The sequence below is a fragment of the Mus pahari genome, chromosome 9 (genome assembly GCF_900095145.1).
Source record: "Mus pahari chromosome 9, PAHARI_EIJ_v1.1, whole genome shotgun sequence".
NCBI classification, from domain to species: Eukaryota; Metazoa; Chordata; class Mammalia; order Rodentia; family Muridae; genus Mus; species Mus pahari.
In genome coordinates, this window is record NC_034598.1 from 78,791,441 (window position 1) to 78,806,055 (window position 14,615).

At 43.6% G+C, this 14,615-nt stretch overlaps 1 long non-coding RNA gene across 1 annotated transcript; it reads left to right on the plus strand.

Moving 5' to 3' along the window:
• The first annotated feature begins 4,954 nt into the window (after positions 1 to 4,954).
• Positions 4,955 to 13,929, plus strand: LOC115064697. The gene is made up of 3 exons (XR_003844516.1): positions 4,955 to 5,098; positions 11,755 to 11,870; positions 12,759 to 13,929. It is a non-coding gene; the product is annotated as an uncharacterized LOC115064697 (long non-coding RNA).
• Positions 13,930 to 14,615: the final 686 nt, after the last annotated feature.

Consider the following 14,615-nt stretch of genomic DNA (forward strand, 5'->3'; position numbering starts at 1 on the left):
CACCCACAAGGGGCCTCTCCCCCTTGATCACTAATTGAGAAAATGCCCCACAGCTGGATCTCATGGGGGCACTTCCCCAACTAAAGCTCCTTTCTCTGTGATAACTCCAGCTGTGTCAAGTTGACACAAAACTAGCCAGTACACCATCTGAGCATCATTTTCCTTGCCCGAAAATCTTTTCTCAAATAAATGTTTTGTAGGTTTCTTTGAATGGTTCCACTCTGACTCATTGTTCATTACTCCAAAACCAAGTTGGTCAAGGCTTAGCAAGCTTGCTGCAAAGTACCCAATGTGGGTCACACTTTTGAATTTTTTGAGGGGAAATAAAAAAAAAATGGGTGTGTAGTGGGGTGCTGATTCTGTCCTTGGGCCATATCTGGTCATCTTCCAGGAGGGAAAAAAGCAAAACACTTGGAGACACAGAGAACACATGGGGGCTGCCCTTTACATTAGAAGCCCCAAAGTCCAGACTTGTGGTGTCTGGACATTGAAAGAGGACTCAAAGTATTCTAGTCATAGAGTGCACTATTGTTAGCATTTAGTCTGGGCTCCGCCCCACAGTTACCTGGCAACACCAGGTGTGCCTATCTCACCTGCTTGCCTCCTCCTCTCTCTCTTGCTCTCTTGCTCCTGCTCTCTCCCCATCCCCCTCCCCCTCTTTTTTCCATCCACCTTGAAAACCCTCTCCTCTGAATTAAAGCTGATATTTATCTCATTCATCTGGGGGCTTCGCCATTATTTATAGGTTTATTTGTTTTACATTATGTGTGTGCGACTGTTTTCCCTGCATGTACATATATGTTCACCACATTTGTGCCTGGTATCTGTAGAGGTCAGAAGAGAGAGTCCAATCTTCTGGAGTGACAGGTGATTTCGAGCCACAGGGTGGGTGCTGGGAACTGAACCCAGGTCTTCTGCAAGAGCAATAGGGGCTCTTAAAGACTGAGCCATTTCTCTGGCCCTTCATTGTTGTTTTATGCATATATCATTAATTCATTCAACACTATACACATAGTCTTTTCTCCTCAAATATGAAAGGTCAGAAAGCACAATGCCTGTTTCTTCTGTGTCTCCCAAATGATCACAGTAAAAACTTTATTTAAAAATGAGTTTAGGTTTGTGCTACCAATAGGAAAATGATAGCATTGCAGCTACACAGCATTTGTTAACTAAATTGTCCTCGTTTATTTCCCAAGCGTTTGGCCTCAGACGAATTAACCTTTGAAGGTTGTTTAATTTCGTTACCTCTAATGTAACTTTAGCATTAGACTTCCCACTGTTTCTGTGTAGACTGTGGAAACCATGTATCTATACATTAGTAGACATATGTACATGTGTGAAAGACATTATTTTGATAAGGTACATTGGAGTTTGCATAAAGCAGGCACCCAGTGCCACATTACTGCCATAGTAACCAGCAACCTCTCCTGGGATGTGAGTGACATTCTCAGGCCACTGCTCAGCCAGATGTGCTGACAGCCTTGGGAAAGGGCTTTAATTGCAGTCCTAAGATAATCTCTGCCCCTATTCCCATTGGACTGCTTGTTTATAGTCTGAAATGGCTGAGCTCGTTCAGCAGGTTTTTCTAGTCCCTTCCCTGAGCTCCAAGCAAGAAGAGTCCCAGGTTCAGTGAAGTGTAAACAATGCCCTCCCCAAGGTCATTCTGGAGTGACTGTGCATAGCCAGGGGAGGCAGAGGGATGGGAGGAGGAGGTATTAGGTTTCTGGATGCGACAAATGAGAGGAACGGGTTGTGTCTAAACCAAGCCATGTGTTTCCTTAGAACAAAAAGTGAAAAGAAAATAACAAGTTGAGAATCGATCGTGTTCGAACTTGATCACTTCCAGTTTTTTTTGGCAGAACACAAGATCGACTTTCTGAAAAAGAAGAAGGGAAAAAAAAGACTTCTGGTCTTTGCTGCATGCCAATGCTACAAACCCCTAAACTCTGCCATTGTGTAAACATATGAAATTACAAAGAGAAGAAGTGTGATCAGCAGGCTCCATATTAACAACACACACTTAGGGAGGTGTTGAGCCAGTTGGTCCTGCATTGCTGTGAAAGAAACAGAAAACTGGGTTGGAAAGACACAGGCTCCAAATATTCTATTCACTAATAGATCTTAAGTACTTTGTCACCACCTGTTATGTGAGCAAGCTTGCAGTCTGGGGGGGGGGGGGGCAAGGGGCGGTATAATATTCACGTGTCTGTTATGAGAACACAATGAGGCAGGCAAATAAAACTATTCCCATAGAAAGGTATTATAGATCAACTCTTTCTGTCTTCAATGGCTCAAGCCCACTATCTAAAAATGGTGAAACAAATGTAGACATGAAGGGATTTGTTTGTTTGTTGTTTGCTTTTTGTTAGTTTGTGGTGTTTTTTTATTTTTACTTTTTATTTATATACTTATTTTACAAAACTACAGTTGTGGGCTGAGGAGATGGCTCTGTAGCTAAGAGCACCCACTGCTCTTACAAGGACCTGAATTCATCTTCTAAAAGCAATGTCCAGTGCCTCACAACTGCTTTAAGCTCTTGTGCTAGGAGATTTGATGCCCCCTTCCAGCCTCTAGGGGCATTGCATTTACATGCACATGTACAGGTGCACCCATACACACACACACACACACACACACACACACACACACATATCAAATTAAGCTATTATTCCTTTAAAAAAAAATCCAAGGAATCCAATCAGAATAGGGGCAGAGATGACTTTAGGACCACAACTAAAGCTGTCTTTCCCAAAGCTGTCAGCACTTCAGTGGCCTGAGAATGTGCTTCACATCTCAGGAGAGGTTCCCAGTTACTGTGTCAGTGACATAGCCCTGGGTGCTAGCTTTATCCAACACTGCAACTAAGATAAAAGTGCAAAACCTCCCCATGGTTTTATGCATCCGGCCAACTGGAATTTCTGGGCTAGGGCCCTCACACCTGAATATTTTACAAGTTTTTAAGTTAGTCCTTAGGCAGCTCATTCTGAGAGGGTGTGCACTGAGTATCCATGTCTGGAAATCAGGCTCGAAACAGACTGTAGCACAGGGATTCATAGTCACATTGAGAACTCACTGTCACTCGGTCCCCATATATCTGTGACTCTCCAGAGCCAAGTCAACACTAGGAATGCGGAAAGTACTTGGTAAATATTGAATCTATAGAACTTAGCTTTAAAGGGGGCTGCTTTGGTGTTTGGATGGATGGACACACAGAGGAAAATTTGGGAGGATCTAAGCTTGCTCTTAAAAAAATAAAAGAGGACAAAACACCTATTCAGTCTTTTAAATAACACCAGCCTTCCTATATAAATGTTGACTCAATCTGATTATATATATATATATATATATATATATATATATATATATATGTGTGTGTGTGTGTGTGTGTGTGATTATATATATATATGTGTGTGTGTGTGTGTGTGTGTGTGTGTGTGTGTGTAATGATTTTGAAATTCCCCAAGCCCCACTACCACTCCCTTAGCTATACCAAGGTTCACATAATTGTTTAAATCTTTTTTTTTTTTTTCCCTTCTGGGAATAAGTCTTTTGTGCCAAGGAGGCAGGGTTACTGCCCTATAAACCTACTTTCTGTCGTTAGCTTTGACTGTTGACACTTGTAATGATTAGACAGGATTGAGCAAAGGGTACTTTTTGCAGTCTGTAGGGAAGAGCCTGGAACATAAACATTGCATCTCATTACAAAGTCCTGAATGTGCAGAACATGCTGGTCCAAATGGCATGATTAGATAAGTACCTGCCATGCCTATTAACTTCAAAGAGAAATTGAAGGCAAAATTGAACCCATATGCCATCTGTCCTTGCACTTCAGAAAGCCACATGACCTCAATTTCTGCATTGAGTTAATTTCTGAGGCAGTCTACACCATACTTATTGCTGCAGACTTACTAATTACCCCCAGGTTGGCCCTCTCAAGTACACGATGAAGGACTTTGTACCTGTAGCTTCTAGAGGTTCAGATGATCCTTGGACCACTCAGAGTTTATCCTTCTGAAAGACAGGTCATTTGAAAAGACCAGGAGGGACAGACTCACATTGCCTTACAAAATGGTAAGGCATGTGATGTTGTCCCTTCCAGCCTCAAACATGAAGATTCAGATGTTGATTCAGGCATTGTGTGGGGAAGCATGTTGCTAAATTGGCCAGGGTTACAACCATGGGTCACACTGAGGAATTGAGGAGATGAGCCAGGAGTCTCTGAAGAGAGTATAACACTGATTTCCCTGCTCTGTCTGCAACACACTGTTGGCAAACTCCCTTCACAGGACTTCTGAGGTCCACAGTAAGATTTCTAGGTCATTAAGTCCCAACCCAAGTCCCTTGTTTCTTCTGTCACAGCCATTAGGAAGTTCCTTGTGTGTATATTTATCAAAACAGAGACTTTATAGCAAATGGAATTAGAGGTGATGGATATCAACCTGGGGAGAAGAGATAAAAGCAAGTAGACTCCACCAAAAGACTCCATGAGAGAGGACAAACATGGGACCTTTGCTGGGGGTGGGGGGTGGCTTCCTTGAAACCTACTTCAGGTATCTCATTTCCAACATGTGACTGGGACTCGCCTATGAGTAGGAGACCCTGTCCTCCAAGTGAAGCATTCTACATTTTGCCCTTATTTGTTATATGCTTTCTGCGGAGGGCACATCCGATCACAGAGTAGCAACAGGCCTTCCTTAGGGGTTCAGGAAAGCCTGGTCTTGTGGCTGAACACTTGTAATCCTAGCAGTCAGGAGGTGGAGCCAGGAGGTTAAAGAGAGTTCAAGGTCAGCATGGTCAAGAGAGACCAAGCCTGTCTCAAAAATAAATAAATAACTAAACAAACAAACAGCAGGTGTGTTTGTAAATTAATTAATTAATTATTAATCGTGTGCAAACTGAGAAAGACTCCATCACATCACACAAAACATAGGAACAGCAAGCACTTCAAGAAGAAAGGATTTGTATTCTGTAAACCTAGTACGTGAGAACCAAGAGCAGGCAGCAAGTCTCCGGGTTGCCTGGGTGGCCTCACTGAGCTGGGCTGGCACTGTGAGGTGGGACTGAAACTGCCCCGGCGGTGTTAAAGAGAGAAGCTGAGGTAGGAATCGTGGATGGCAGCGCAGGAGATTGGTCTTAGCAAGGATGGAAGGTGGACGCTGGTTTTACTATTTGTGGCCATTGTATGGGTGACTTTCTGTTTCCATGTGAGCCCCAGCCTTGGGTAGGTGCATTCCAGAGATGCACAAGCCTCAACCGTGGGCTGACTCATCTCTAGTCAGCTCCCTCACAAATTCTCCACAGTCAGAGAGTTGATATTTTCTACTCACGCCCTGGCTTCATCCTCCGCTGACCCCTCCGAGGTGACTGTTCGCTTAGTTAGGGTTTCTATCGCTGCAACTGAACTCTCTGACCAAAAAACTAGTTGAGAAGAAAAGGGTTTATTCTGCTGACCCTTTCCTGTCACTGTTCATCCCCAAAGGAAGCCAGGACAGGGCAGGAAACAGGAGGCAAGAGACGCCATGGAGGAGTGCTGCTTACTGGCTTGTTCTCCCTGGCTTGCTCAGCCTGCTTTCTTATAGAACTCAGGACCACCAGCCCAGAGATGGCGCCACTCACCATGGGCGGTACCCTCCCCTGTTGACCACTAATTAAGAAAATGCCTTACAGCTGGATCTTACGGAGGCATTTCCTCAAGTGAGGTTCCCTCCTTTTAGATGACTCTAATCTGTGGGTCAATTCACCACAAGACCAGCCAGCCTACCTGTTCTGTGCTACGCTAAGACAGAGGTCACCGCTTCAAACCATTGTCATCTTCTCTCATTTCCATCTTCTCTACGTTCCTCACAATCGTTACCCTTCTGTTTGGAAAGAAGGCTTCCTTCACCCTTCAGGTAACTCTGCCCTTCTCTTCTGGAACTTGCCTACCAAGCCAGTCAGCAAGGCTCACTCTGGCCCATTACTAACCCCAGGCTCACACATGTGTTACTCTCCTGAACATTTCAGGCCGAGTCCTGGTTATTTTTTAAGCCAACCTCCAGCTCTCTGGGTTTTGACCTCGGAACTTAACCTCTATCCGGTTTCCAGATTTGCCAGTGACTGTGTGGCTCTGCGGCATCTACCTCCGTTCTGGTGCTATACCTCCCATGTTTCTAGACACAGCGTGCCTCCTGTTGACTCTCTCCAGAATCACAGCCTTGCGCAATACTACAGAGCCAACCGGGAGTCTCAGGCAAAAGAGATTTCCAATTAATGAGCTCTGCCCTCTGGGATCCGGAATTTGGCTAGGCTTGCCCCTCCTCCATAAGAGCCTTTGTGGAACCATTTCCCCTCTCCACACTGGACTCTAGGTTTCGTTTTCATCCATCCTTCTCAGTGAGTCTACGTCCTGGGCCTTACATCCCGGGCTCAGGAATGAACCTCTTTCTCACCTCCTGTACGTGACACAATTTTCTCCTCACAATAACCTTCTGCTGATGAGTTTACAGCGACCCTGTGCTAGAAAAAGTTGGAGAAATTTTCTCAAACCACATGGATATTCAGTGATGAAACAGGGCTGAAACTAGAGCCTTCTAACTCTAGTTCCTTTGCTGGATAAGTAGCTATAACTTTTAACAGAGGGTGTGTGTGTGTGTGTGTGTGTGTTTGGGTATGTGTGTGCATTTATATTTAGGTTGTATGTGTTTGGGGTGAGTGTGTGTATGTATGGGCTATGTGTGTTTGGGGTGATGGTGTGTGTGTGTGCATGTGTATTTGTATGTGGGTTATATATATTTGGGGTGAGTGTGTGTGTGTATGGGCTGTGTGTATTTGGGGTGAGAGTGTGTGTATCTTTATATGATTTACGTGTGTGTCTTTGATATAAGTGTGTGTATATTTGTATATGGGTTGTGTGTGTTTGGGGTGAGGGTGTGTGTATATGTGTATGTATCTTTATATGGTTTGTGTGTGTTGGGGTGAGTGTATGTATGTGTGTGTATATGGGTTGTGTGTGTATATGGGTTGTGTGTGTTTGGGGTAAGTGTGTGTGTGTATTGTGTTTGGGATGGCAATGAGTGTGTGTGTATCTGTGTATGGGTTGTGTGTGAGTGAGTGGGGTGAGGGTGTGTGTGTGTGTATGTATGTGATTGTATGTGTTTGGGGTAAAGGTGAGGGTGTATGTGTGTAACTGTGTATGGACTGTGTGTGTGTGTGTTTGTATATGGCCTGTACATGTTTGGTATAGTGGGTGATGGTGGGGGTGGGGCTTAAGGTAGGGCATAATGGTAAGAAAGCTTTCGAAGACCCCCCTTCTCACACCAGACTTCCTGGTCTGGATTAACTGCTGCCTGGCTACAGAGCACTGTTATTATCACTCTCTTCTGTGCCTGTCACCGGGCCTGTGGGGACCTGCCCTTCCTTCCTTTTCTCAGTTTTCTGTTGATAGCTATGCTGGAAAAATGACATGCTGGCTGGCTACTGCCATGCTCACCAGATGCATGCTGTACCTGCTGGGGTAAGTTCCTGATGGATCTCTCTGCCTGGTGCCTGGTCCCTCACCGGGGCTGGTCTACTCCCAGGACAGGCTCTTTCACACTCTGTGTTGTCTCTGTGCAGGCCACTGAGTTACCTCTTTCTGTGAAGACCCCACTGCTTTTTTTTGCCAACAGAGTTCATCCTGTTGCAATCCTTAGCTCTGGATTAAAGCTCATTCAAGATAAGCTAGAGTTAAGCTTCCTGGACTACCTGTGACAGAACCTTCTAATAAGACCTTCATTCTTCCAAACTTCAGACGTGTGCTTGAGTCATCAGAACATGCTCTTCCAAAGTAAAGATGCTACCAGAAACCCAAACGAGTCTGTTAAGTAAATTTGTCCTTAGAAGGAGAAACTGGCCAACGGAATAACAACAATGATCATCAAAACAGGGGACCAGTATTTTCAAAGTACTTTACAGTCAGCAACTTCTCTGGCTCCTCATTTCCTGTAGAAAGACTTTTGTGACTTGTGGAAAGTCATATAGCAAGACTCTTAGGGACAGGACTCAACGTTCCAGGTTGACTTCAAAACCCGTGTTCCTCCCAAAATGCTTCCTACAAGCTTCTGTCAAGGGACCTGCTGGGTCATTTGAAAATCTCAAGCAGAAATTCCCCTGGTTGGCATTATCCTTTCTCTAAGAACAAGCATCTTCAAGCAGAAACCTAAAACAGTGAAAATCAAGACCCAAGGACTTCTGTATTCTCTTTAACAGTAGCAATTCTTTCGTTCTTTTTCCTTACTATTTTTGAAAAATTGTAATTCCTGGGGGGGGGGTGTGAAGGGGTTATGGGACTTTTGATGAAGAAGCCAAATGGTTTAGGTAAAGGAACCTCTGCTATGTTCTCTTCCTCCATCAAGAACAAAGTTAGGTACAGGTTCATTTTCATATCCTTTCTCTTGTAGGGCAACAAGACTCTGTCTTAAACATAGCCTCCCTCTTCTGCAACAAAACTAAACACATGACACATAAACTCTTTATCAATCTTATATCTAGTACAAGAACTGAGCTCGGACATTTTAAGACGTTGGTTTATTGAGAACAATGAAAACATGGGAGAAAATGGTTTTCTGTTGACACTGGAGTCTGTAGAACAACAGAACTTTGTGTTCTAGCCTAAATGTCATGTTTGTGATTCAATTATAAAAAGGTATAAATGCTATAAACAGTAAAGTCAAGAGCGGGAAATTATCATTTTGCTGAACGGGCTATACCTCTGGTTAGCAGACTTGCTGCCCTCTGCCTTTGAAAAACATGTTGTTCCCAGGTCTTAGGGACAATGAGCCACATCCATTACATGTTCTGGGGAGCATTGTTCTCAGGGAGTAAGAAAACAACTCCGGTAAAGGCCAGAGCTATCCATTTATATGTCCAATAGGTTGATGACTCCTTTTTCCTGAGAAATATTTGTCTGATTCGTCTATGCATCAGAAACCGTGCCAGATTAAAACACAACCTTGCTTTCGTTTTCCACAGAAGGGTCGCTGCTTCTGCTAAAAGGCTAATTGCACCAGATGACATCACTCCCATGATTCAAAGCTTTCCCTGGCTTTCCTCTGAATGGAGAACATATTTCGGCTCCTTTCCATGGTGTAGGAGACCTGGCCTTTGATGCAATCGCTTCATTGTTTACCCCTTCATGCGGTGCTTCAGCCAAATTGGCCAACCCCACCTTCTATGAGGATGCAAGGTTCCATACCCCCACCCCCACCCCCACCCCATATCATGCCATCTCCCCTAACTCTCCTTCTCTCACTACCTGAGTATCATCTTTCCTCAGAAAAATTAAAAATAGAAAGGCTTTCTGATCAAGCTGTACCACTCGGGACTCTGCCCAAGGGGATCAGTCAGCTCCCCGTAGAAATACCTGCTAGAAAAATCTTTGGGTGAATCTGGTTCCCTGAATCCAGTTTCTCCATAAACACTCAGGATGTCACTTACAAGGTGAGTGGTTCTGACTTCCTCCTTGTATGCTGGGAAACTTGCAGGGTTTGAAGTTGCTGCAGACTGTAAGGAGGGGAACCAAGCTTTTCTCATTGTTAAGTCTTTCTTGATCCAGATGTTTCCCTCACGCTAAACACACACACACACACACACACACACACACACACGCACACGCACACGCACACGCACACACGCATAAAATTTAAGTCAGGAAGGAGAGTTTATCAAGTATCTGATCTCAAATACTGAAAAAAGTAAAAACGAACACTTGTCCCGACTACACTGGAGGTAGTCTAAGAAACGCAAGGCCTCCCACTCGTCCAACCGATTCCTTTGGTTGGTCGGGATTGGTTGAGCCTTTTTCTACAGAGCTTCAGGAGAAAGAAAGCTTCACACGTCCACCCCACAAAGAGCTGGAGTGCTTTCTTCCCTGAGACACTTTCTCCCGCGATGTTGTCTAAGGAGCGCCCTACCTCCCACCCNCCCCCACCCCCCACCTCGTAGCCTCTTATCGCTTTCTGGGCCTTTCTAGTCTATTCTTTCCTTGTGGCATTTATCTCTTTCTAAGCGTATCCTTGTTAATGTTTCCAAGGTCGTTGTCTAATTGGGTGGAGGTGAAATATAACTTAGTGGGAGCAGGACCCCACCCCACCCCTGCCTGCCTATACACTGAGGCACATGGGAAATCCCCAAAGGTTGAGTTTAGGAAAGGATGAGGTCTCTGCTCTGTAAAAGTTAGCACTTAGTCCTTCACTGTGCTAATCCGCTTGGCTGTTTGTTTGAACTTTTTTTTTTTTTTTTCATCTATTAGCCCTGCTTATGGATGTGAGTATCAGGGAGGCTTAAGATGAAATAATTTGCTGGAACTCATTGACACGCATTTAATACTACTAAACCAATGGGTGCTGGTGCTCACTTAGGGACTGTATAGAGACAGAGATAGCAGAGGAGGATAAACAAAAGAGAGTGTAAGCCAGCGGGACATGGGCACTGAGAAGCAACCACGTCAGTAGTAAGAGAGTGCCAGAGGTGGTTGTGGATACCAAGAAAGTTTAAATTTTCCAAGTAAATAAGTAACAGATTGGCCAATGGGGGCAAATGTCAAAAAGAACCTACATTTTTAAAAGGCTAGACAGATAGATACCCACAGGATTCGGCAGCTGAGACTTAAAGAGGAATTTCAAGTGAGTAATGGGAAATAGATGCCTGATTGAGAGGGATTGGAAACGGACTTTTACAAGGCGAGTAATTAAAGAGAGTTAAGGCGACACCCCTGAGAGGTTCAGGTTGAACAGAGGAAGAAAGACAGGTTCATCCCTAAGAAGGGGCTTCTAGACAAAGCCTCAAAATTAGGCTCACAATTGGACTCTCATAATCAATGCACTTCATTGTATGCCAATTACACTGCAATAAAGGATCATTTTCAAGAGCACATTTTAGAGTTTCCTAAGATTAGAGTACATTCTCAGTTGAGAATCATGTTTCACTTTCATTGTGATACACGAAGGCATTCCCAATACATGAATGAGAAAAATCTAATCTGAGGGAAAGCCCAAAGCACATAAATCCACACTCTGGGTATACAAAAAAAAAAAAAAACCCTTTAACAAAGGCAACAGTAATAAGAATGTGTGTGTGCTTAAGGTAGGGGAGCAGAGAAAAGCACTGGGGTCATGGCTAGGAAGGATATGCGTGTGTGTGTGTGTGTGTGTGTGTGTGTGTGTGTGTGTGTTGGTTATGCTTCTTGCGGAGTCTAGACATTGGCCAGGTTTATGATCCACAGCACGGCCAAAAAAAGCTAAACAAAGATCTCCAGGAAAAGCTGGAGAGAATTGCCTGGACAGATGAATGGCTACAGTGCCATCAAAACTTCACTTAGGGTCATAATGAAAAACCATGTAGACATGAGACGGTGGGTGGAAAGGGAGAGTTACATGGAAATTAAGAACCCATTCTACCAGCGTCTTATGAATTGAAGCAAATGAGACACCAAATTTCCACAATGGTTGAGAAACTCAAAGGCAAGGCAGACAAGAGGAAGATGCTAACTTGGTAGATGGGTTTATTCAAAACACAACCATGTAGAGTTTTCTTGACACTGCCTAAATACCAATGGATTCAATGCTGTATGTCTTCTCAAAGAGTATTTTCCCATCCTGTATTGAAATAGAGGGGTGAGCGTGCCAGGGTGTTCCCCCACCTCTACCCTACCTCAAGTTTTGCGTTTTCATATAAGTAGTGCAGGAGAGGTAGAAAGTCTTTCCTTTGACTTGTCTGTCTTTTCACAATGTTCTTCAGAGAAGTAGACTTGTCCGTGGCTGAAAATAGAACCGGGTGAAGACGGAAAAGAGGAGATGTGCCGTTTTATATCTGTCGTAATATGAACAGGCATCGTGTCAGTTACAAGAGAAAATGTAAGCAAGAAGGGTGGGTGGTGTGGCTAGTTAACAACCCACTAATCACAGAATTGACCGGAGAGGCTAAGGGATGTGACCCTTAGTTCCCAATCACAAAGTTAAACGCCTGCCAGAGGATTGGTAGAGCCTTTACAAGTCACCCCACATGACCTCAGGCTGTACAAGGGAAGTGTTGGTCAAAGGATTATGGGATTTGAGAGGTACCTCCAAGACAGCATCAGTCACGTGTCCACTTCTGTCCTAAATGTCTACCCCTTCTCCCCAGTTCCCCTACTCTAATCTTGTTTGTTTCCCTAAAATACCAGGTAATGTTTACAGAGGCCTTAGTATGAATAATCAAGCATTTCCATATCCTAAGTCATTTAATAATCAAGACAATCACTGATCTAATCTATGTATGGATATAGGTCCTAATCTATTTATGGATGGAACATCTATGACACAAATAGGCCAGGTCATGTATCCAGGTGGCACAGCTGGTGATAGAAGGGCAGAAATTCAAGCCCAGCCCCTCTTGAGAGAGCTTTTGTGCTTAGCTCCTGGGATATGTTATCCTCTGTCTTACTTCAGGTCAGCAATCCACTCTATCCTGGAACATCACAAGATTGGTTAGTGACCTTCATTAAATTTGCTTGCTGTGTTGTTTTTTAATTATAAGGATCATAAGTGAATACATTTTCTAAGGAAAATCTCATAATGGCAACAATAAAATTCCATTTGATTGTGAGCTATGGTCCCAGGTCCTTCCTCTGTGTGTGGTATTTTTTTCTTCCTAGATATTTTTCTGCATGTATATGGATTTTTAAAAATAGTATCATTTGATAGATAGTTTCATATGTCAACCATCTGAGAACTTCACTTTAAACTCCCCTGTATGTCTTTCAGGGCACTGTAAACAAAAACCAGGTGGCATTTGAAAGGTGAAAATTCTGCTTCCTTTCTGGCAAACACTGCGCCTTCAAACACGGTTGGCATCACCCTTCTGAAGTGCTCTACTCTGCTCATCTTGGTACCAGTGACATCCAGCAAAAAATAATCCTTGAAAGGAAAGGACTAGCAAGCAATTGAGGAGTAACATTTCAAATGAAATAGAAGGGGAAATAGCCTACTCATCTAGAACTTCATCATGCTTTTAGGCCAGGCCAAGTTCCTAATAATATCCATATGCATATAACCACAATATTCAGTTGGCCTATACATACCATCTATAGCCTACTGGAGCTGGGTTCTATTTGGTCCCACTCATTGGATGTGGCAACTTGCCTCTTTCAATGTGGAAAGAGTAAACACTCACCCCCAGAGTGTATGTCCCCACAGACATGAGTTATTGTGCCAGGAAATGTTCGTGAGCCCCCAAAAGACCACCAAGAAGCTGAATCTGATGCAATCACATTAGGGTCTCTTTATTCAAGCTCGAGCTTGGCCCCACCCCCTGTCAACCTTGACACAGCAGGAAGGTAGAGCCCCCAGCCCAGTTTCAGTCAAGCATTTATAAAGACAAGAAGGAGGTATCTAGCCTGTGCACATCTGATTGGGGGACCATTATGGCCTTTAACATAATTGGCTGGTGCTGGGAGCCAAACCATAAACTTAACTTCTGTTTTCCTCCTGATTGGTGGTTGTTAGGAAGTGACGTGTCAGGGGAGGTCTTGTAACTTGGGAGTGCAGATTTGTTGGGGAATAACCTGGAAACTGGTGCTAGACACAGGTCTTGTTAGGTGGTAGCCTAGAAACTGGTGGTAGGTACTAGCCTGTTAACTTGAGTTCAACCTTAGGTCAGGATCTCTAAGATGGAGTCTGAACCCAAAAGATCTGGTCTCTCAGTATCACATCCCTCTCAGCATCTGATAGAATGCCAGTCCTTAGCTCAACACCTCACAGGTAACAACTGCGTGTTAAACGAATGAATGCATCTTCACGAGTCACTATTCAGGCTTCACAAAGTCCTACAAAACAGGATGATCCAATCAGCCATGACCTGAAAGAGTTAAGGTGACCTGAACAGTCACAGAACAATAGCATTCAATGAGAATGAAAACAGTACCTACCTGTGATGTACCAGGAAAAACATTGTTTTAGTTAGACACTGGAGTTAATAAAATGTCTTCCCCATGGATTTTTTTGTGTAACCTAAGGTGATTGTTTTTAACCTCTCCCTTGAGTTTCCTTACTTATAATAATGATGATAATAAAAACCTTTAGGCCTTAGTGAGGATTAAATGAAATAATGAACAAAACCATCTACTTACGTGTGAGACAGGAGTAGGAGGTGAGTAAATGCCAATCCCATGTCTATTTTCCCTCTACCCACTCGCTGCCCCCTTCCTAATAAGACTTTAAATTCTCCCCCTCCCCCCCCTTCCACTTTTGGCCATCCATGGAACAATTTCTATACATTATTTACAAGACTTAGTTACCACAGTGGTGGTTCTCAACCTTCCTAGTGGTGCAACCCTTTAATACAGTTCCTCATGTTATGGTGACCCCCCAACTATAAACTTATTTTGTTGCTACTTCCTATCTATAATTTTGCTATGGTTACGAATTGTAAAATCTTTATAGACAGGATATCTAATACGTGACCCCTCCCAAAGGGATCGTGACTCCCAGGTTGAGAGCCACTGCCCTAGAGGGTTAAAAAGAACTGAAGGCAACACAACTAAATTAAACAACCTTAGTCCTTCCTCTAAGTCTGGCTCTTCCAATATTTAAAAATGAATGCCCACAATAACAAATATAATG